Source organism: Equus przewalskii, chromosome 8, assembly GCF_037783145.1.
Source record: "Equus przewalskii isolate Varuska chromosome 8, EquPr2, whole genome shotgun sequence".
Lineage (NCBI taxonomy): Eukaryota > Metazoa > Chordata > Mammalia > Perissodactyla > Equidae > Equus > Equus przewalskii.
The window spans coordinates 60,828,331-60,852,802 of record NC_091838.1 but is presented as its reverse complement, the minus strand read 5'-3'; the positions used below and the strand labels follow the sequence as shown (position 1 = coordinate 60,852,802).

General features: G+C 36.3%; 1 long non-coding RNA gene across 1 annotated transcript in view; it reads left to right on the top strand.

Annotated features, from left to right (window-relative positions):
* The window catches only part of LOC103563395 (uncharacterized), an 85,531-nt gene extending 67,182 nt beyond the window's left edge, over positions 1-18,349 (top strand). The window contains exon 5 of the long non-coding RNA XR_011543154.1: positions 16,890-18,349. This is a non-coding gene — a long non-coding RNA (uncharacterized lncRNA). The remainder of the gene's footprint in view (positions 1-16,889) is intronic.
* The last annotated feature ends 6,123 nt before the right edge of the window (positions 18,350-24,472 follow it).

The following is a 24,472-nucleotide window of genomic DNA, read 5'->3' as shown; positions in this document are numbered from 1 at the left end:
CAGGGAAAATCCCTCAATTTGCTGTCATGGACAATGTCTTTAATTTAGGAAAACGGAAGAAAAAAATTTTAATGTTGTTAAGCACTCCAAATGTTTTTGGATTCACATTCCTTTTCTATTTGCTTTTTCAGAATGTTTCTGCCTGTGTGCTCTGTTTACTAATGTGGACAGTGTAATAAAGGCTTCCAGGAGAGAGGTACCACTTCCTATTTGTATTCTACAGGGTAGACAGATCCACTTTAGAAGCCCATGTGAATAAGCACCTGAATTTATTTAGATGCTCCTGGCATTTCAGAGAACTTAGTGCTCTGTCTGCTTTATCCGTTTAGATCGTATAGGAGTGGCCGCGTTTACACTGGCCTAAAATAATTCACTGAGGACCCAGGCTAGTTCTAGGAGTGATGCCCCTGTTTTAATGAAGGATGCCTCCTGAATCACGGTCTCATCAGATACGGCACGTGCACTCTGCTGTTAGGTTACAGTCATTCTGTGAGAAGGGACACTAAGCCATGTGTGACCCCTGAGGACAGCACTGGGGAGAGCTAGGGGATGGAACCTGGCTATTTTAGTCACAGCATTGTTCCATGCGGCCCAGTGCTGTCCAACAGAAACGTAATGAAAGCCAAACTGTGAGCTGCATATGTAATTTTAAATTTTCTTGCGCCCACATTTAAAAAGCAAAAATAAACAGGCAAAATTTATTCTAATAATATATTTCATTTAATGTAGTTCATTCAAATTATCATTTCAACAAATAATCAATATAGATATTATTTATGTATGTTTTGTGTTCTATTTTGTGTGAAATCTGGTGTCTGTTTTACATCTTCAGCACATCTCATTTGGCTCTGCCACGTTTGAATTGCATAATAACTACATCTGGCTAGCAGCTAGGCTAGTGTACCCTAACTTTTCAAACTGTTTCAACCAGAAAGGTGTTCTCATTCAGAAATAAGAATGAGATATCACTGAGATAAGCTCCTCAGAGTTGGAGAAAGAGGTGAAGAAAACTCAATTTTACAATCATTTAAAACTGGTGTTTACATTTATTGTCATGAGGGAATTCTGTCTTGTGTGAAATGGACACTGAGAGCTTGCAAATGAGGACACAGTGGTAAGGGTAAATACCGATCTAAGGTGAAGTGTACTGACCGACAACAAAGTGAGCAAACCAAAAACAGCTTAGTGAGATTTCCAGAATGTCCAATTTATTTAATTTAGAATATTCCCTTTTATTGTTATTGTATATTCTTCCTCTCTTGTGTGTCGAAATGCCATTACTTCTATTAAATAATAGTAATAGTAAATAGTTGATAGATGTGTTTTTAATATCTCCTCTGGCAAAATAAATTTTGGCGAACATATATTGATTCTGAACTTTAAAAATGTTTCTTTGAGGGGCTGGCCTGGTGGCATGGCAGTTAAGTTCATGCACTCTGCTTCAATGGCCTGGGGTTTGCCAGTTCAGATCAAGGCTCAGACCTATGCATAGCTTATCAAGCCAAGCTGTGGTGGTGTCCCACATATAAAATAGAAGAAGATAGGCACGGATGTTAGCTCAGGGCCAATCTTCCTCAGCAAAAAGAGGAGGATTCATGGCAGATGTTAACTCAGGGCTAATCTTCCTCAAAAAAAAAAAGTTTCTTTGAAACTTGAAAGACATGAAAACAAGTTGAAAGACAAGTGTTCAAGGTGACAGAGACCTATTTTGGGAATCAGAAGCCCAGCCTTCAAGTCCTGTTTCTGCTAACAAACATGTTAAATGGCCTGAATCCACTCACTAAGTCTTTCTGGTCCTCACATATTCATCTGTAAAATGAGGGATTTGGACCAGATTACCCCTAAGATGGATTGTATCTATGAAATTCCCCACTTTTATGACTCAGCTAAGATCTTCTGGTAAGGCAATGACAAGGTACTGAAGGCAGACTGTGCCTCCAGAACTAGTGTGCATTTCCACCAGAGGCGAATTATGTGATCCTCTTTCAGAAACTCCTCCTTGAAAGCCTATGAAAGGAAATGTGCTACACAAATAAATGATCATCAAAGGGAAGATTTACTTCTAAAATACAACCTGTACGTACATGGTGATGTAGGCATGTAATACCATCTGAGTCATGCCCCATCTCCTGACATGACTAATACACCTCTCCCCAATCCTCATGTGAAGCTACATTATGGTTTTGGCAGTTAAACTGATTGATATTTGGCTTTATCATTTTAATACTTCTATAAAATACCTGTTTAACCTGTTCTAATCTGTTGGTGAGTAGGAGTTGAAATACTTTCCAATAAGTAAACTGAATTACTTCTTTTGATTTACTACCTAGGGTTGGAATAAAGAGGAATTGTGTTCAAGATATGATAGTTTCTGTTTGAATATTTTGTATAAAAATAAAACTGAAAATCATTCAGTGCACAATAGTATTGATATTTCACTCAAGTTAGTGATTTTCAACATTAAGTTTCTGTAGAAATTTGCATGGCTTTAAGTCTGAATTCTGCCACATTGCACTTACTGGCATTTTGTAGTGGCACCAAGCACCAGTCTTCCACGCCAAAGCTTTTGAACTGATCTTTTGTTCTTAATTGTCTTGAAAATGTACTAGTGCCCAGTTTTCACAAGTGGAATTGCCTTTATAATGTGTGAGTGTGGTGAACTGACTTACTGAGTCTTTTTGGCTAAAGTTTAGATGTGGACATTATTTATGACTCCAGTTCCTTTCAAGGTATACCCTACTCTTCCTCTCAGCAAAAAGAAAGATCATCCCCAAATATAATCAGGGTCCACACCCCCTTAAAAATTGTAAGTGCTTCCTGCTTCTACAAGGAAAATATAACTGGAAAATATAAAGATAAAAAGTGAGACATTTTCAATAAAACTGTCTAAATTCCAACTTTCCTATTCTGATGTTTACCTATTATAGAGCACACTTCCCAATATAGACACTTAGCTACCAAAGAGATAAATTTAGCTTGATTTCTATTTACTTTATATATATATTTAGACCTTAAATGAGTCAAGTTCAACAATTTTTAAATAAAAAGTCTCCATAATTTCAGAAAGTATGAAAGTTCTATGTAAAAACTGAGAAATGCTATTTAGTAAAAAAATAGGCTGATCACATTATCTCTTTTCTCTTCTCATTGGAGAAATGAATGTACCAGCCTGATCTTCCTTCTGTAATTTGGGAATTGCATGTATGCTTATTTCTGAGAAAAATAGCTAAAGTCTAACCATTTAAAATAAAGATGAAGAAAATACACAGACAACTCTGTTCATATAATATAATTTTGCTCTGCCACACTAAATTTTTGTTTGATAAATGGAATAGATTATATTTACGCATACATGGATACATACTATAGAAAATATACTATTTCCTGAGACTCTAATATTTAATGTTTCAGCAAAAGCAAGGAAGTAAACCAGATTTTTTCCTGAGTTACTTAAAACAATTTCTCTTAATACATTTACATTGGAACTAAATGTATGTTTCTAATATGCCTTTTTAAATCTGAACAGATGATTTCTTTCATCTGAACAGTTGAAGATAATGAAGTCATTTTTGCAATAATAAATCCCTTCTTTGCAAGTATTTGTCCACCAGCAATGAGTAAGTTAGACTATCTTAGCATTTGTTAAAAAATTCTACTTTCTCTTAAGCATATGAGTTATGTTATTGAATCTAGAATTAATATTACTGAAGTAGTCACATTAAATCTTTTATGGAAACAAAAATAAGAATAAAATATAACTGGTAACTTCCTTGATTCTTCAAAAACTATTGATAATACACTTAAAAACTGAGTTGATATTAACATAGTGGGATGCACAGCTGCTCATCCAGTAAACATTTCTTGAGCAGCTTCTGTTCATGCATTTGTTCCTTCAATTGTCTTGCAAATATTTTTTGAGTACCTGTTATATATTAGTCTTTGTGTTGGACATGCAGAACGCATCCGTGAAGAAGACCTAGATGGCCTCGACCTGCATGGAACTCACAGTCTAACACGGGGAGAGTCACGTCAGTTAGATAAGTCTGCGTGTGAGGAATGTTATGAAAGATAAGAGGATGTGGAGAAGATTATAAAAGACTAGGGAAAATTGAAATGAGAATTTGTAGCAGGACTACCTGATCTGGAAGGCAAAGACAAAAATGTCTCAAGAGGAAGTGACATGTAAGCTAAGAAGAGAAGAATGAGTAAGAGTTAATGTTAGGCTAGAAGAGAGAAAGAGGGAAGAGACAGAGCACTTCAGGCAAGCAACCAACAATAGGTTGAAGATCCTGAATGCTGAGGGATGTTAGAGTGTCCAAGGAGTTGGAAGAGCAGAGTGAGGAGCAACATAAGATGAGGTCTCCAAGAGCTAGTCAGAAGGTCGATAATAATGGGTCTTATGGGCCATGATGTGGACTTTGTAGTTTGTCCCAAGTGCAATGGGAAGCCAGAGAAAGCTATTAAATAGGAGATTCTAAGAAAATCAATCTCAAGATGGAGGGTGGAGGACAATTTGAAGAGAGTCAAGAGTAGAAACAGAGAGACCATTATAAGTTATTTCAGTAGTCTAAACAATAGCTTGGACTAAGGACACAGTTGTGAAGATTAGAGGTGTGGATAGGTAATTGGAATATAGACTCAGTGGGACCTGGCTATTAGTTTAGATATGGGGATAAAGAGAGATTTATAGATTTCTGGCTTGGGCAACTGGGTGGATGGTGGATTTTTGAGGAAGCTGGACCAGGAAGACAAATTCGGGGAAAGTCGGATGAACTCACTTTTGAGCATGTTGCTTTTAAGGTGCCTGTGAGACATTCAATTGTTGATGACAAGTAAGCATTTGAAAACATGATCTGGGGCTCAGAAAAGAGTTCTGAGCTGGAGATATAAATTTCAGATTTGCTTTTATGGATGGTAATTGAAGCCATGTGAGTATATGAGATTGCCTAAGGAGAATGTATATAGAGCGAGCAGGAAAGAAGTTATAAGACAGAGCTCTGAGAAACTCTGCTACCTAAAGATGAGAAGAAGAAGAGGAGCAAGAAAAAGAGACTGAGAAAGAGTACTCTGAGTCCAAGACAGAAAACCAAGAGAAGAGCCCACAGAAAAGAGAGTTTGGAGAACAAAATTGATCCAAAGTGTTAAATACTGCTGAAAGGTGAATTCACATATGTGCTGTGTAGAAGAGATGGTGCTGAATGCTCTGAGGACTACAGAGAGGACAAGGCACAGACCTTACCCTCAAAGCGCTAGCTGCCCAGTAGGAGAAATTGACATGTAATTAACTTCCAAACAGAGTGGAAGACGTAAGCATTGGCTAAATTAGATGCAGACAACTCAGCTATGTATTAGCTTACTCAGGGAAGAGTTTCAGGATCTGTTTTTTTCTGGGGTTGGTTTTACCCCATCCTGGCCACTTCATGGAGATCCAGGAAGTTGGCCTTAAAGAAGATTGGACCTTAAGGCAAAGAAAGATATTGTTCTTTCCTCTTCAGGGTGACAAAATGGCCCATCTGTTAAAATGCTCAGCAATAGCTGGGACAAATGTCATAGACACTTAGTAACTGAAAAGTGGGGATAATTTGGACACACCATAATTCAGTTGTTACTTTAATCATAATTAATTATTTAAAAGTTATTCCCAAATATGTACACATTTTATATGTCTCTTTCTTACTTTAATATAAGCTTACACTTCAAAATTTAACCTTTCAAAAGAAACGAATCAAAAAGTTCTTTTAAGTAAAGTATTGTATTAGTGATTTCCTTTAAATAAGGGTTTCTGCCATGAATTTAACATTTGCTTTCACAATTTTTACCAAAATTTCCGGTAGTTAAGCATTTTTTGTTTATTTGTTTATTTTTGTTGTTGTTTTAGGAATACCTTTGCTGCTTGAATGAGATATTTTTGTAATTTTCTTAGTAATACTTTTTCATATCACACTAGAAAATGACTCATGCTTAAAAGCAATGATTACATTTCATTAAAACAATTTAATTTGGAATATTCACTAATTAACTAGAATGTCTCTTTATTTTTGTGACAAATTGATGAAACTTTACAGACTATAATTAAACTCCAGAATTAATTTAAATACCTTGAGACAATTTGTCTTAGACATACTTCAATTTTATTTTACAATAGGGGAAGTGGGCAAAAGACATTTTGATAACCCTGCTGGTATTGAGACATTCTCTTTGTCCACAGTCTCCATTTTGTTCTCTTAAGCATGTCACTAAAGAGTTACTATAATCTGAAAATATTTAAAGTTTTGAAAAAAATACTGGTGTTCTTGGGCATAGTGAATTACTCCACATAAACTACAAATTTCAAACAAATTGGACAAGACTTTACATTTATAGATGCATGAATAGAATCAAGTCGTAGTTCTGTATATTTTGATGAGAGTTCACGGGTTGGTTGGCATTTAAGGCCCTTTTGACATGAACAAACCGGGAATTAAAATTTATTTCCCTCCTAATACATTCTAGGGGAGTATCCTTTTTGTTTCTCTGGGAAATTTTTTATTGACATTTCAGGGTATCTGTCATGAGAGTTTATGTTTATCAGCTTGCTTAGTGCTTTTAAATTTAATCCCCAGCAATTTTGTCATCAGAAAATAGCCATATTCATAACAACCCACTTTGGGTTTAATTCACATGTCAGAGATTCAACACATGTGGTTTCCTTTGGGCTCCACTGTTTTCGACTCAGTATATAAAGAGCTGAAGGGATGCAGGTGCCAGACGTTAAGCTTCTTTCACTGAAGGATGCTAGAGCGAGCCAGGGGAAGGGGGAAACAGCACAAACAGCATGCATGCGATGATCCAATTTTGTTTAAAAAAAAAGAGACATTTTTATGGGTTTAAACCTGCACATGAGTAGGGCAGTGAGATTGGAGGTGATATTTTTCAACCTTCTCTGTATTTTTTATAGTGTTTGGATTGTTTTTACAAAACATAATCAATTAGAAAAAATACTATTTTCATTTTGGGGGAAAATGTTGTACTCAGTTATTTTGTGGGGGAGGGTGGGATTCTATTCTATATCAAATGTAAAGATTTCATTTTAAAGAACAATTTTGAGCAAGAAGCAGCATACACTGTTTTGTTCTTATATTTTTAACCTTTAAAAAGGACTGACCATATGTTAATTTACAGCTTTTAGTTTTCAGATTTCAGATTTGAGAATGCATATTCTCTCTCCTCCACAAATTTGAATGAAATTTCTGCACATTCGTTGGTATATGCAGAATGCCATCTTCAAAACGGAACTTTCCCTTCCACTCACAGACATCTTAGAATATTCTTACAATATTCCTAAATTAATCTTAATTCATTTCCGTCACTCTCGTAATATTCCTCCTGTCTTTTTTTTTCATTCCTCGTTACCTTTCTCTTCTCACTGTTGCTGTTGCGCATCCCTAGGGAAACACTTCAATGGAGCAGAGAGAAATTCAGGTTGGACAACTTGGATTTGAGTCACGTCTCTGCTGCTCACCAAGTGAAGGACCTTGAGTATCATGCAATTGTCTCAACTTCCTTGTTTCCAAAACAGAGATAAGCACCTGCCTTCAGTGCCTCATTGCGTGGTTGTGAAGATCAAATGAGAGGATATATGGATGCTATAAAGTAGTATACTAGGAAAAGATAGTACTATGGTTATTAATATCATTTTTACTAGGTTCAGGAAGGTTGTTAATAAAGATCATGTTTTATCCTTTGGATGTCTTTATATCAGACCATAGAAGATAAAGCACTGGGAATTTTAGAAATTAAGGTTTTAGGAACATAACTAGTCACAGTTGTCTGGACAATAAAGTAACAAGAAGGTTGGAGAGAAATATGTAAATATGGATGCATGTACCTATAGGTATGAGAAATTGAATTGCACACTCAGTGAATCCATGTTTATTCCCCCTTGGCTGTGGAAATTGCAGAGACAAGTTGTCTTTAGTTTATCTCGGAAGTCTCATGTTACATAATTTATTTCTTTCCCTGTGTCTTAATAAATAAAATGGAATTCATAATATCCAACTACAGGACGTCATGGGGGTACTGCTCTGTGATATTAAAGAAGAACTTAGTTTTACAAACATTTCAATAGATTTCACCCAACAAATACAATTGCTTAGTGATTATGTGCAAGACGTTGTACTTGGCAGATACGGGTGGAATCCCTGGGAAAACGTATTTTCTGAAAGGTAGATGATACAGATACACAAATAAATAAGATGTTAGGTAAAAAAGGCAAGTGCGTAATGGGGGTAAAAATAAAATGTCACAGGATTCAAAGGAGAGAGGAATCAAATTTGGTTGTGTCAAAGTCCAAAAGCTTTACAGGAAGGCAGAGTGAGTGTGAGCTATTGATATGGGTAGTTTGGCTTGACTGTCACATATGGTTATCATAGTGGCACTTGATATGGGCCTCAAAGGATTGTGATAAGGAGAAATAAAGGAAGAACTCATTCACTCATATAAAATTCATTATAAATATATTGTTGGCCACACGTTGTGCAAGGAGCTAAGAGTATGATGGTGAAACCGAATCACACATGAGCCATCGTTAGGGAGTAAAACCAGAGGGAGGCCAGCATTAGGTACCCCATTCAGTTGGTGAGAGCTGCAAGGAACGAGGATGTGCTCAAGTGTCCAAGGAGTAAGGACATATTGAAGAGGACACAGGATGACCAGTTGAAGCTGAAAAGGCAGTTTTGAACATAGGGATGAAATATCCAGGAACAGGTTTTGCAAGTTTAATTTGACAGCAGAGTTCAGAATGAATTGAGGTGATTTTAAATGCCCAGATGCATGTTAAGGGCCTTATGTGAATGTAAACCATGTTATCCATATTCTTTCCTTTAATCTTCACAATGGTACTTAGAGGCAGGTATTATAATTCCAATTTTAAAGATGAAGAAACCAAAGCTCAGAAAAGTAAAATGACTTATTCAAAGCTATAGAGTCATAACTGGCAGTGCTAGGATTTCAACCCTTGTGTTGATTTCAACGTCTGTGATCTTGAGCTCTGCCCTACACTGAATCTCAGGGAGAAAGAAGCGAGCAGATAGAACCACACTGCCATCCTTGACCCTCAGCACTGACCACGTAGTGTCATTCCATCCTGTTCACTCATTTTTACAATAAAGATTTGGTGAGAAACTGTGCTGTTCTTTCATACGTTGTTCATTGATTTATCCCTTCAACAAATCTTTATGACGTCAAGCACGGTAATAAGTGTTTAGATACAAGATGAATAAGACAGAATCTTTGCCTTTAAAGAGCTTAAAATTTAGGTGAGGAGACATCCAGGTGAACAAGCTAGTTCAGGGCACTGCAGTAAACACGATGGTAGGAACGAAGGAGAGGATCTCTAGGAACAAATGGGAGAAGCCCCGCATCAGTTTTGGGGAAGATCAGGGAAGGCATGCTGAAAGAGCAGCTTCCAATATGAAATGGGAAAGATAAGGATGTGCTACCCAAGGAAAAGTGGTGGAGGCAAATGAGACAGACATGGAGGCCCAGAACGTGGGGGATATCGCTGGGCCTGTGAACTGTTTGGTACAGCTGCCTAGTAGGGTTATCCTAGTGGTGGTGACAAAAGTGAGTTCTAAAGAGATAATCAGGTACTGGATCATGAAGAGATGCTCATCTTTTTGGAAAAATGATACCTGCACATTACTAGTGGGAGTATAAATGTAGCTAAGTCTTTAAACAATATATTACAAAGGCTTTAGAAAGTTCTTACCCTTTGATTTCATACCTGTGACACTTCTGAGAAATTTCATTAAAAGAAATAATTTGAAATGTAATCATATGTTTATGTGCAATGTTGTTCATTGAAGCTTTACTTACAATAACAAATTTTATAAAGAACTTAAATGCTTAACAACAAAGGGATAATTCAGCCAATTATAGTGCTTCAATATGAATATGAGATAGACATACATATTATATATATATATGATTGTGATATATAATCGCTGTGTTATACAGAGAGAGTCGATCTTCGTTAATTGTAGAGTCTATATTTTCAAATTGGCCTACTCACTAACAATTATTTGTAAACCCAAAACCAGTACTAATGGCATGTTACAGCCATTCATGGGCATGCAGAGAGCGGCAAACAGTTGGAGGCATTGGAGATACAGTTCTCAGCTGAGGTTGAGCAACGCGATGTTCTGGCTTCTCCTTTCAGCTCTCATACAGCAAACAGGTGTCCTTGACACGGTATGCCTATTGCCACATTTTTCACCTTTTTGAGCCTTTTCTTGGTGATTTTGCTGTTTAAAATGGTTCCCAAGAGTAGGGCTGAGGTGCTGTCTCATGTTTCTTAGCGCAAGAAGGCATGAATGCTGTACAGGGAAAATATTTCTGTCGTGTAAGATTTGTTCAGGCATGAGCTACAGTGCAGTTGGCCATGAGTTCAATGTTAATGAGTCAATAATATATATTAAATAAGGCATATTTAAACAGAAACACACATAAATCAAGCTTGCTTATTGATCAAGTGATGAAAAAGTTGTGACCCGAGGCTTACAGGAACCTAACCCTTTATTTTCCATAGGAACAATGCTTCAGTATTCACTAATTCACTGTTCACGGCAACTTTATAGAACATAACTAGCTCAAATAATAACTGTATATATATATACACAAAAACACACCTGTATGTATGAATATATATGTATATACATACAGATGTGTATGTGTGTATACACAGATACACATTACCCATATATTAATTATATATATTTTGCATTATAGGATAATTTCGTAATCATCCTTTATAATATTCCATATGCCCTATACCTGCAATTCAGAACAAAACAAGATTGAAATACTTAAATATGGGGTCCACTTTAATGACATATTAATTTCATGAGGAAAGAATAATGCAACTAAAAAGCAGTTAATTTAGATTTTAATTCTGCTTGAGACAAACGGGGTATAGCTAAAAGGCTCTTGTTTGATATTGTGTTTGGAGGAGGCCAAGGGCTGGAGTCAATATTCTCTTAACCTCTCCCTGTGAAGAAGGCTGAGACATAGCTCACCTTGTAAGATCAGTCTCCTTTATCCTCATACTACTCATAAATTATCTCAGCCTTTGCTGATGTCACGAAGCTGAGTTGATGAATCCCTCAGCTAAAAAGTTGTTTGCATCTCTTGGACAAAGTCTGTGTGGGAAGGGTGATTTATGGAAGGGATCATTTGGAATATTTTAGAGATAACCAAGAGAACAATCATTTTTGCCTCAGTGCCTGCGTATCAAAGGCCTCTGAGAGAGAGACTGGAGAATAAAACCAACTAACTGGGATAAAGCCGACAAAACACACACATTCACACTGTTTATGATGACTGCACGAAAAACGCAAGACACACCCCACAGTAGCAGGATTAGTCAAAGGATTCCTTCAAGGTCCCACCACATGGACACAGCCAGTAGAAAGAGATTCAGTAAATTCTTCTCTCTACTTAGGATTCTTCATTCTTTTTGTATCTATGGTGCAAACGTTGTGGTGTTGGTCATAGGGTTAGGATCAGGGTGGCCTGGTTTGGATCAACAATGGAGAATCTTGACAATGAAACCACACAGTTTAGGAGGAGCCTACAGCGGGTCCATGCACAATATATCTTATGGGAATAAAATTAATGGACTTTCTTTTTATCGCCCCCTTTTGTGGGAGTGCACCAGTTTGGAGGCCAAATTTGGGGAAGTCTTTTCCTGGGAGCAGATACCTAAGAGGGGATTCCCTCTGTCATTTCTATTCAAAGTATTAGCATAATTCCTCAAGCACAGACTCTCTAAGATACCTTGAGTTATTTATTAATATTTAAAGAGGTTATTTGGCATGAAGCTTGGAGTATAATTCTTAAAAGGAGCTGACAGCAGAATACATTTGTTAACTAGAAAGACATGTCTAAACTTTGCCAAAAGAAATACTGTGTGCAGCAAACACTCTTGGTGGGGAGGGTTGTATTTTCTCTGGACATCTGTGTGCGTGTGTGTGTGTGTGTGTGTGTGATTTTTTTGTTTCTCCTCAATTGCCATTTACACATCCCTCCCTTGTGTCTTGACCCATTTTGAGTGAAATACTAATAATAAAAGAAAGAAAGACTTGCAACGGCCATGAAGACTCATCCTCTATCTGCTCCTGGGGCAATCTTTTCTCTAGCTCAGAATTTAACAGTAGACCACCCCTACTGTCCTCCCATCTAACTTGTTTATATTTTGCTCATTTTCTTCCTTTTAACGAGGTGATGAATAAATGCGCTTTACAAGGAAAAAGGGACTGTCAGGGCTAGAGACTGGAGTCCTCTGTTCATTCATACACCAGGTAGGGTACAAACAGGCAAAATGCAAATCTGTCTGTCAGTAATCACAAATTTGGCCTGGGGGGGGTACCCAGTTAAATGAAGGTAGTTAATTTTTCCTCCCCGCTGCTTCATTCCTGGGCCCCTTCAGAGAGGAATTAGGAGGGCTAGTTACTGATTTGTTTCTTTCTCCAGACCACTGACTAACACACTTTAACTTGTTTCTCCTGCAAGCTTCATAATACCAAGGTTTTCAGCAGGCAGTATAAACGTTATAGCATGGCAGTCACAAGTAAATACAAATCAATATTCTATATAATTGTTTGAGAATGCTCTGAGAGCCATCAGAGCCATCAAAATTAAATATAAAGTGTAATGTCTAGGGATTCATGCTTGAGTGACAAAACCATAAAAGTAAAAGCAAGGAAATGATTACTATAAAAATCAGCCCGGTGGGAGGGAATGGCTGCAATTAGGATGGGGCACATGGAGGGGCTTTGAGGTGGCTGGTAAAGATCAGTTTCTGGCCCTGGGTGGTGGGTATAAAGTAGGTGTTCACTTTACAATAATTCACTAAGTACCATAAAATAATTGAGGAAAATTCCATATGGTTGCTGCCATTAGCTGGGAGAAGGGACGAGCATGAGAGGTACTTCTTGGATGAGGCATCATACTGGTTCTTGCCCAAAGTACTTGCCCAAAGACACACGAGTTTGTTCAGTTTATGAAACTTCTTCCAGCTGACTACTTACGGGCACTAGTCTGTATGGAAATTATATTTCAATCAAAGTGTAAAAATTCAAAACGAGACTTCTCAAACAGTTATTAAGATTTCACCCCGACTTTGTTTCTACATCCGATAAATCTCTCAGTGATTAAAAAAAATCCCTCCAATTTTCCTGAACTTCTTAGTGGAAAAGTCTAACCAACTACCAATAATACAGACTTTGCTCATGTGGGAGGACCGGAGTGGAGGGAGGGGTTCAGAAGGTGGATTTAGAGAAAAACAGTTTATCTAGGGAATGCCATAAGACTTCCCGGGGCTGCAAATTTCCGTAAACAGAAAACAGCATTGAAAAGCTCAAGGCAGCAGGTCAAAATAAATATATAGTAGCATCTTAAACTTTGACCTTATATGTGTTAGGATAACCAAACAGCACTCAGTGAAAGAATTTTGATTTGTTTTTCAGTTTGCTGATAGGATTTTTCTTTCTACTAGGCCGTAAGGTCCTGCTAGGACTGAAGCCAACAAAGACGTTTTGGTAGCTGAATTAATTTTTTTTCATCTATTGAGGATGTTCCTCGCTGAAAGTCAGAGTCCATTTGGGATGTAATCTAATCTTTTTAATAGCTGATAAACGGAAATGAATAGCTTCTTGGATGCAACAGAGGTGGAGCAGGTTTGAACAGCTGGCACTCTCCTTTTTTTACATGTCCATACAAAGATAAACAGCTCTTCTAAAATATGGTATTGCTGGAGAATCAAGCAAGCAGATTAGAAACCACATTCTGGTTGGTTTTTTTTCCGCCAGCATTTTGCATGACGTTTTCTGAAAATTGTTTGCAAAAACATAGGAACAGTTTTGAAAATCTTAGTTAAAAAAAAAAGACAGCATTAGAATGCTCTGCTAGAGGTGAACTGAGTGAATGCAAAGACTGTCGGAATGATAACAATAAAGGGTGTGGGAAGACTTTGCCTGGCGTCATGAAAATGAATGCGGGCACATTGCCTTTACTCATCACTGAAATTGACAAAAAGAGAGGGCAAGGATTTCTGAGTGACAAGAAGAAGGTGCTCTTATTCTGAACCAGGATTACCATCTAGTTTCTCAAGAAAAGCCCAGGTGAAGGTAAAGGAAATACAGTTTAGTGTCACATCCCTTAATTATTTACAGATGTTTCTGAAACTCCTAGTGGTCTCATCTGTTCAGCAGGGGGAAAAGCATCAATGGAAAAGCGGGGATCAGATCGCTGTCTGCTATCAATTAAATCATCAAAACAAAATTATCATTCAAATTACAATGTATCATTTCACTTTTCCAATGTATGGGGGAAAACCATCTATGCAACAGAAATCTGTAAACCATCAAAGCTACAAAGCGACATTAAAGTTCAATGAGCAGTTTGTCCATGCATGTTTTAATCTAGTTAAAAAATGGAAACCATGTTCACGTGGTCAAAAATCACGCTTGCGTCAAAGGAATCTTTGAGGTTCAATCCAGTGAGACAGGCAAACAATTTTGGTGAAACCCCAAAATATTTTCAAGAGGAGAAAGGGCTCCCTAGAGATATGAATACAGTGGCATTAGTGGAATTTTAATGTGGGAAAGTATCTTGCTTGTTAGAGGGAGAAAAATATCGAATGTTCAACTTCTAAATGTGTTCTCTTCGATGATTATGTAATTGAGAACTGTTTTGTATTTTCTATTAATACTTACATTCTATTGTTTCCTATCATGCATATGCTAAACTTGCTTTGTATTAAGTTCTGTGTTATTGTGTCCTGCCATGTTAAAGTAATTATCTGTCTCTACACAAGAGATTTATTACCTTCATGAATCTGACCATACACACATCTTAAATAAATTAATGAACTGACAAACAAAGAGTGCCTCATCATTCTAAGTAGCTGACAACATTTAAAAAGCAGTCACACTGCAGTGGCAAACATTTTAAAGAGATGGCACTTTTGGAAAAGTAAAGGAAATTATTTTGTGAATAGTCATTGCAGCAAGCAGCCTAACCGGACCTCAAAGTTAAGCAAAGATCAATGCCTCTACTACACTGTTCTAGAATGCTGTTTTGTTAGAGTACCTTGAGTTATTTTCTACCAAAAGCCCATGTTACCCGGTGTTTCTCAAGAAGCAGTTCTCTGGATTGGTTTAGTAACTTTATCCAAAACATACTGACCAGTTTGAATTAGTAATTTGAGACGAGGTATGTGCATTTTGTTAAAGATAAAAAAAGATTATTTATTTATGGAAGTGTGTAAAGTATTGGCAAAGAAAACAAACACTAGATATGTTTAAGCAAAACTAGTTTTCTCTAATAAAAACTGGAAAAAAAAAGATTGTATTTCTTTAAAAATACTGTTCTTTAAAAATACCGTCATATTTTTCAATATGAAATTTAAATGTTGATGAATACTTAAGACTGCCAAATTATTTCTCACTCCTTTCCTAAAGAATGGAAATAAAGACCATTTCTGTTTTTTTCCATATTGTTCTTTTCAATTTTTAAAAATAATTGCAAGAGGGAAATAAAACTGAAAATTCTTGACTGAAGAATTATTTTAACCTGGTTTTTACCATAACTGAAATATAGGCAGATCTACATGGAATTTCTTGTGAGCCGGATGACTGCTATGCCACTTCTCCTTCACACAGCTAGCAAAGGATATTATTTTCTTATTAAATTTCACTCAGTAAAGTAGATACAGCAAGCAGTCGGCACCTCACAAGGATCAAGGATGTCTCATTTCTGCATTTAAAAATCATCATAGGAAGCAGGAACAGGGTTTACTTCCGGGTCTCCTGGGTCACAAGTTTTAAAAAATTAGCGAGACACGTGTGCTTTGCTAGGTTTTATGCCTGAACCCAAGCATTCACTTTTACAGTTTGACAATTATTTTTTTCTTCATGAACAAAGTTCTTAGGAAAGATCTGGAAACTTGATTCAAAGAGAACGTCTAAAGGAAAGGTCACTAAAAACAGTAACTCCTGCAGCACACCAATGCTTCACTCTTGTGATTTCCTGAGGAGAGTCAAAGTGTTTCCAACCTGCTAGATGATGTTGTAGGGTTTTGAATATATTTTGTATAACTAGGTAATATGTCAGACCCACAGTTCAAAGATAACTTTCTAGTAAACAAAATGCAAAAGGTCCCATACTGAAGTATATATCATACTATTCTCTAAACTACTTTACACAATTTTAAAGTTTTTGCTCCAACAGATTGTCGAGGCATTTCTGATTTGCTACTAGTGGATTTATGCTGATTTTCTTTCCTCAAAATTCAAAACTAAATACTTCATCATTAACTTGAAAAAAAGAAGCAAATTTCTGTAAATTTAATTTAAATGTATAATTTATCTAATGATATCGAAAATATTCCTTGCCAATATATTCCTGTTACATCATTTAGGAAGCCCATGACACTAGATCTTGAAGAATAAATTTGGAGTGTTTTCAAAGCATTAAAACATAAGAAAATATTTCTTGTAATTAGGATACACTCAAGTAGTTTTTACCTGCTCCATGCGTGTTTTATATTTTATCGTTATCATCATATCATATCATGACCACCATCATCATCATCATCCTTAAACTTTTCCTTGTACTTGTTGTGTGTGATGCCCTGTGATAAGTGCTTTATGCGCATCATTTCATTGCTCTCTCTAGCTCTTATTTCCAGGAAAATGTCGTAAGATCAGCACCTGAGCATCGATGTCTTAATGTGAAGCTGGCTTGTGGTGGAATGATTTCACCTAACAACGTTGGTCGACCTGTTTAATGCTGCTATTTGAATCAATGGAGAAAATATCTTAATAATTTTGTTTCCTTGTTCTTTCTAGTGTCCAGCAGAAAAAGAAATGTTGGTGTAGAGAAATGCAGAGGGAGAATGAAGATAACTGCATTCGGAGAAACAGAAGAGTGGTCTCTGTTTCGAATGGAGGAAATAGGATTATTTTCAAATATTTTATGTCCGTCAAAACTTGACAACTAGAAGAATGCGATTTATTATAAGTGAACATTCAACAATTGTGTTACTCCCAATGATTCAAGCATACACTAGACTGGGTGTTCTGAGGTCTATTTTAGAATTGCAATACATTTTCCTTCCCAACTCAAAGTCATTTCTTTAGAAAGGAAATACTCTAATGTCAGCAATATTTTCTTTAAAGTGAGTGTATTTCAATTTTGTTTCTGTTGTGTAACTTTAGGAGAAAGACAGCACCTGAAAAACATTTCAAACTTCATTCTATCTTTCATGTCATTTGATACTATTCCATATTTCTAGGAATTCATTTTTGTTTTTTATGTTCTTCACAGATGAAATAATTTTGAGTTGAGTTGGGCTTGATCTTAACCCTTCTGCAAAAAATAGAGCTTTTTATTCCCCTCAACTCAACTTTTTAAAAATGTTGATTTAATATTTCTCAGACAGGTAATTTAAAAGTGGTAACTTATAGCTAAAATTTTATTACTGAGGATAGTTTTTCTACTACGAAAATTTCCTGATATAAATCTCAGTACAAATAATTTTCTAAGAATCCCTTTTTCCTTCTTCCTTGTTTCATTTTTATCGACTATTTTGTCTCATAATGATACTTCATAAATATTCTTGGATAAAAGGTGCCATGCAGATGGAAATATGCTTTAATTAAACTCTCCTCCACCAAAGCGAGGTGGGTGAACATTAATTTTTTCACATGTCATAGGAGAGGATCATTTCTAGAAGTAAGTTGCCCGTGGAACGAATGCATATAAACACTGTGGCCTCTCTCATGCATTTGCCATTTCAACATTCCACTAAGAATGCTTTCCAATAAGTCCCGCTTTGCCAGTGCTCTTTCAACATAGAACTTTCTTTTAATGTCTTTTGAGTAGAAAGTAGCATTGTTTTCAACTTTCAAAGAGCTCAGAGTGAGTACAGATATTCTGTTGTGTCCTTCAACAACATTATAATCTGTCATGTATCAGAATCTAAACTCTACCTGAGCAACTGATTTTAAAGAGGCTGTCATTAAGAAAATATTTTTTCTTTGTAAGTGCTTTAAAAAGGGTCAATCACACTTATTTGAATTCTACAAAGCAGTAAGAATCTTTCAAAGAAAACATGCCATCTACAAAAGAAGAAAGAAAGGAAAAGAAAAGCTGTTTCTTTAAGATAGAGAAGATCTTCTGGAGCAGTCCTCACCCAGTCAAAAGAATGTAGGTGTGGAGAATTAAAGACCGTTTCACCTGGAAAATTAGAGGAACTAAATCCGTAAATTGTAGGAGCAAATTATATAATGTATTTTTTCCATAACGCAAAAAAAAAAAAAAAAAAAAAATACGAGTCAGAAAGTAAGGTAAACTACTATTCAATAGAAACTGGTTTGGTTTATGTTTGTGAAACATTTAACAGTTCTGCTAAGAGTATCACCTATTTGTTAAAACAACGGAAAAAGCCCAGAAATGCATTAACTTAAAGGAAAAATTGGACATCATAGTTACTTAATCAGGGTCGTTTTTCCACAAAGCAAGTTGTTTACCTCTATGTTTTCTCATAGAGAGAAAATTTTAAACCAGCTGAATTTGCCTACATGCATTGAGAGTAAAATAGTTATTTTGTAAAAAAGGCCAATTCGGTCTGCTTGTAGAGAAGCAAGTGTAGCATACTTTTTTCCTTCTTCTAATCTTTCCACAGTTCATCAATCATGAATTTTCCCTGGTATGTTGCCGAAGCAGGGAGTGAAATGTGCAGCTCTGGATCTACCAATAGGAGGGTTTCCATACCTGGCCATTTTAATAAGTCATCTAAACACAGCCAGAAGGAAACTCAAACTTTGTTTTTTTACCTCATCTGTGATTGTAGCTGACATCAGAGTGTTTGGCTGAATATATTATGCATTTCAAATAAGACGCCTGCATATTAAAAATAAGACAACACAGTTTAAAATTAATACCATTAATAAATTAATAAAATTATTTATATAGTCTAGAAATTGCTATGTTATATTTTTCATCCTTTTTTTACATCTCAGTCCCACTGAATTAGCTCTGTGGCTTTAACTAGTACTTTCCACGTGTTCCCATGTTTTCCCCTCTTTTCATAAGATTTGGCATTTATAATTATAAATTAGCTCATCAAAGCAATATCACTTTGGCACTGGCAGGTAAGGCAATATAATTTTCAGATGACAAAAAATTAAGATATTTATCTAAAGTCCATGAGGAAATGTGCTACAAAGAAAGACAAGACTGAAAAGCAACCAGTTTCTAATTAATTTCTTGAATCATTCTCTGCCACTGTTTCTGAAAGCGATCCAAGGCTTCAAGCTTATGTTGTAGTTTTCCACTAAAAATATGATGGCATATTCATATTTTGCCTTGAAGAGGCTGATGCACTTTTAAAAGTGAAAAGTGGAAAATTTAAACATGTTAGTTTAACTCAGCAAGCAATTACTGAACATCTATTATATGCGAGCACCATCCTAGGCACAGTGGACCCCAAAGGTAACCAAGACATAGTCCTTCACCTTAAGGAGCTTATGATATAGAAACAGGAAATAAACACATAGAAAAAAATATCCAGGAACATCTGGGGAAAACTATAATAAAGAGTGAAGATGCTACAGATCTGAGAAGGCTTTCTAGAAGAGGGAGCACCTAAGATAAGTCTTGTATTCTTGGTGAATTAATACCTGTGAGATGTTGTGGGATGGGTCTGGAGAGGTTGATGGCTACTAGGTCTCTAGAGGACCATACAAAGAAGCATGGATTTTCTTCAGTGCCCAAGAGAGAACAACTTTAAGCAGCAGACCTGGTTAGTTTTCCAGATCATTCTAGAGTCAGTGTAAAAGGAGGCTGCCATAAAAGGACAAATATGGAAGCAAGAAGATGAGTGAGGAGACAATTGCAGAGTGTGATTTCCGGATAGCATGGGCATAACCTGGGAGCAAAATCTCAGGCCGCACCCTAACCCGACTGAATCAGGATCCGTTTTATCAAGATCCCCTAGTTATTCATGTGCCCATTCAAGTTTAAGAAGCACTGATCCAGACTAAGCAGAACTAAGTGATGCATTAGATTTTGAGAGTCGTTGAGAAGGAGGAACCTGGGCCTGAACGAGTGAGAGTCATTGCTGGGGTCTTGCGGGTCTTCCATGAGGCTAACACACTATCGCATCGTAGACATTAATGTCAATGATCTCATCTGTATTCAAAGACTGGAGAAACTTGAGTTCAAACACCTCACAAAGCAAGTGCAGAGTAAAGAACAGGTGACAAAGAAGAAGATATGGGAGACAATATTTTCAATTTTTAGCAAAGCGAAATGTGAAATTCAAAGGGAAATGTCCATCCGAAGTTTGGATTCTCTTATTTGTAGATCTGAGGAAACGTTAGGGTAGAGAGAAAGATATGGAGCCATCAGTCTATTTTTGGTTGTTAAAATCACGACGGGGGGCATGATCACTTGGGGAGAACATGTTGACTTAGAAGAGCAAAGGGACGCAGAATTTCTGAGAACAACACCAGTTGAGAGAAAGAAACCAAGAAAGAGCAGTCAAAGATAGCCGAGGACATCCAGGAGCCGCGGGAAGAGAGTGTGTCAGGAGAGTGTGTTCAACAAATTCCAGTGCAGCGGGGTTCCAGGAAGATTTATGTCCACCGGATTTGGCAATCGTTTTAGTTCGAAAGCTGGAATATTAATTTCTTGAGGAGACTCACATTCACAGTCTTCTGCTAGCTAGCTCATATTACTTTTATAAGTGAAATAGAAATTACTGAGTCTGAGTCAAAAATGCGGTCTATTTGGGGGGTTTTATCCATATTTAATTTTCTCTCTGGCATTGAAAATTCTATCAGGTTTCAGAGGGATTCCCTAAGATGAGCACACCTGAAGAACCCAGGTGCACCGTAGCACGGTAGTCCTAAAATGCCTTGGGGAGTAAGTCACACTCCAAAGGTTAATTTTCTGGCAGATTAGCTGGCAGCGCAGGATTAGTTGCAGGTAGTGTGATCCTGAATACGGGATTTGGAGTGAGGCACCTCTGTAGTCAAAACCCAGTCATGTCAATTACCAGCTATGCTGTTCTTTTTTCTCCGTCTGATTTTGTTCATCTGCAAAGGGGGACTAATAATGCCTGCAGAGTCGCTGAATTGTCTAAGTGAGATCAAATATATATATTTATATAAATGGAGAAAGAGAGAGATGGATAGCTAAGGATGTCCTTCGATATGGCAGACTTGATAATCCACTCCTATAGAATCACATTTATCTTGTGATTATTACCAAAAGGTAAGTAAAATTAAAAAGCTACTTATCTCACCTTGAAATTATTTAGAAAATTATAGTTTTGGTGATTATCAGGGAGGCAAGATAGTACTTTAGAAAAATTACAAATGTTAAGAATTTAGAGACCTGGATGGAAATCAGTTTCATAACTAATGACACGAGCAATAGTCACTTGTCCAACATGCATAATATATGTAGCACACCCATTGTAGATCGAATTCTTTGGCAGAAAGGACAGTGTAAATTCCACAAGAGAAGGGATTTTGTTGCAGTAATTCACTGCTATGGCTTGGCATATAGTAAGAGCACTCAAATACCTATATTTACCTGAGCCTTTAAGAGGTTTAAATTTTATTTGTAGATATGAATTATTGTAGACCTCAATTTTTTCATCTATAAAATGGCATCCGGGGTCCTTTTATGCTCTAAGGCACTGTAATTTTACACTCACAGACAGAATAAAAGAGATAGAAAGCCATATGCATAAATCAGAGTAGCAACAATCAAATTGTCCGTACAGTTCATATAATTTTTTATTAGGTAGGTGGGACTGGGCTGTCATTAATAGTCCGTGTGGTGATAGATTTTTACTGATCAATTGACTCACTGGACGTTCAACATATATTTTTGTGCACCTAGTATGTACTAAGCGCTGAGAAGTGGTGAACAATGTTCTCGCAAGATATACAGTTCACCTCCTCTTCTATTTCCCGGTACCCAATGCCATTAAATGTGAGATGGCTGGCAGGGAATCAGCCTGCAGTTTGTAACCATGGCACAGAATAAATTAAACTAATCTACACTAGAGTTAGTTCCATTCCACTGAATGTTACCGAAAGACTAGTGGTTTGCAAAAGGTGAAATAATGCTAGACTTATTTCTTCTTGACAACTACAGTTGTCCGAGATAAACAAAATAGATTAAAGTCTACCATTGTAATGTCAGCAACCTGACCAAGTAGGGAGAAAGTATGCAGGCAAGCAGAGAAGGAAAAAGAGAAGTAAATAAAACCACAACCACACAGAGGTAGACTCGCAAGGGCGGTGAAAGAGCAAGGGTGACATAAGTCACGTTGACAGCCTACTTGGACTCAGCCTGATCCAGAAGAACGCCTTCGCAAGCAAGGCGTTTAAATCCCACGGGCTGTTGGTGAATGTTTAGTTGTATTTCCTGGTGTCTGGTGATAACCCCTTACATATACATCTCAGGAAGATATTCATCATTATGTATATGTCTTTCCATAATTTATCAGCTCCACTTTATTTTGTAGACACTATTTCATTATATGTTCAGAAATATATCTCATAACTATTCCTACTGGTTGTGTTACTATTTATTTAATTTTGTCAGACTATGATGATTTTTAAAAAGGTTCTTTAAAACTTTTGTTTAATTTTGAAATGTGATTCCATTTTCCTGTTTCTGCATAGTTCCCATTTTTAGAGTAATAATTATTGAGTAAGTATCATTTAATTTGTGTAAATTTTTGTTTAAAAGATGTTAACAGAAATTCTTTAACCTGAGAAATTAGTATTAATATTACCCTTGTTTTTTATATACTAACATGCTGTGTGTATTTTAAATTTTTTTTTAATAAGTTCAAGTTTTTCAACTATTTCGTCTGAAAATACACTGTTTTGGCAGATGTTTGCGTACAAAAATAAAGTCACATTTCTCAGAAACATTAGCAAATTTATAGCGTAACTCGAAATGTTTTTACATGTATGGTTAAAAAAGTGATGCAGTGAAAGTGCCTATTTGTATGCGTAGCTGCTAATTAATGTTTCCTTAGACTGAGAGTAATACATAAATGTGTACATATTGATGTGCATTTAGTATAGGCAAACCTGTGTAAATAAATCTATTTAACCATATGTTAAGCAATCAATACATATCATCTCCTAAATACTAAAAAGAAAAACCCAAAATGCCCTGTAACTTACAAAGCATTTTAAGGATCTCAGAACACTGGTTCCTCTTTACCCCAGCATCATTAAACTTGAGGGCCAGAGAGATTTTCATCTTGTATGGGACCATGTATCCATATTGTCTTCATAGAACTTCTACTAAGCCATTATAGAATTTGCGAAAACTTCAGAAATACAGTTTTTGCTGTTTTGCAAAATTTTTTATAAAGGGGACTTTTAAACATACAAAGTATAAATCACAAAAATGAGTGTATTTGCTAATGAAGTTTGAAAATTGGACTTGATTTAGAATCAAATTTTATTCTACCATCGAAAACACTCTTCTGATTTTATGGCAACTTATTTGACTTCGAAGCAAAATGAAAGAAAACCATCTTTAAAGACCCTCACATCACTTAGAAAGAACAATGTGGAATTTAGATTTTTCATTATGGAGCTGTCTCATACGCTAACTCTTTCAATGACTGCTGCTTTAGGGAGCTCCTCAGTGCCACAGCATGAAAAAAATCGCTATACACTAATTAACATCATTAAGACTTTTAATTATTAATGATCAGAATGCTAAAAATAAAAACAGGTTTTTGTTGTTCTTGTTAATGTTACTATTTGCTTTAGAAGATGAACAAGGGAGGGTTATAGTCACTGCCTAGGAAAGATTTTGTAATGTGAACAGGCAACAAAAAAATAAGCAGAACTACTCAACTTCTTTTTCTCCAACTTTTCTATCAAGAAGCATGATCTTCAAACTGGAAAGGTTAGAACAAACATCGTTAAGAGGGAATTGAATTCCAGAATAGATGAGGAGATAGTAGAAAGTACCTAGCATTTCAAATGAATTCAAGTCTCCTTAAGAATAACATCCCCCAGTGCTGAAAGAACTTGCAGATGTGATGATGAAACAAGTGTCAGTAATCTTTCAGAAATCATGGACAACAGGAGAGGTGCCAGAAGACTAGGGATGTGAAAATATCTCAATTCTCTAAAAGGGGTAAAAGCAAATTGCATCAACTACATGCGATCAAACTTGTTGTCAGCTCCCAGTCAATTCAAGATTATGTGATCAAATAGATGGCTTAGAAGTAAGTAGGGGGAAAAAATGCAGTAATTGCTATAAGTCTTTGTGGGTAACCTAAAAACAAATATTGCCAAACTAACCTCAATTTCTGAATTTCGTCACAAATCATCATTACTAAAATGACTGTCAAAAATCATAACGTGGGGGCTGG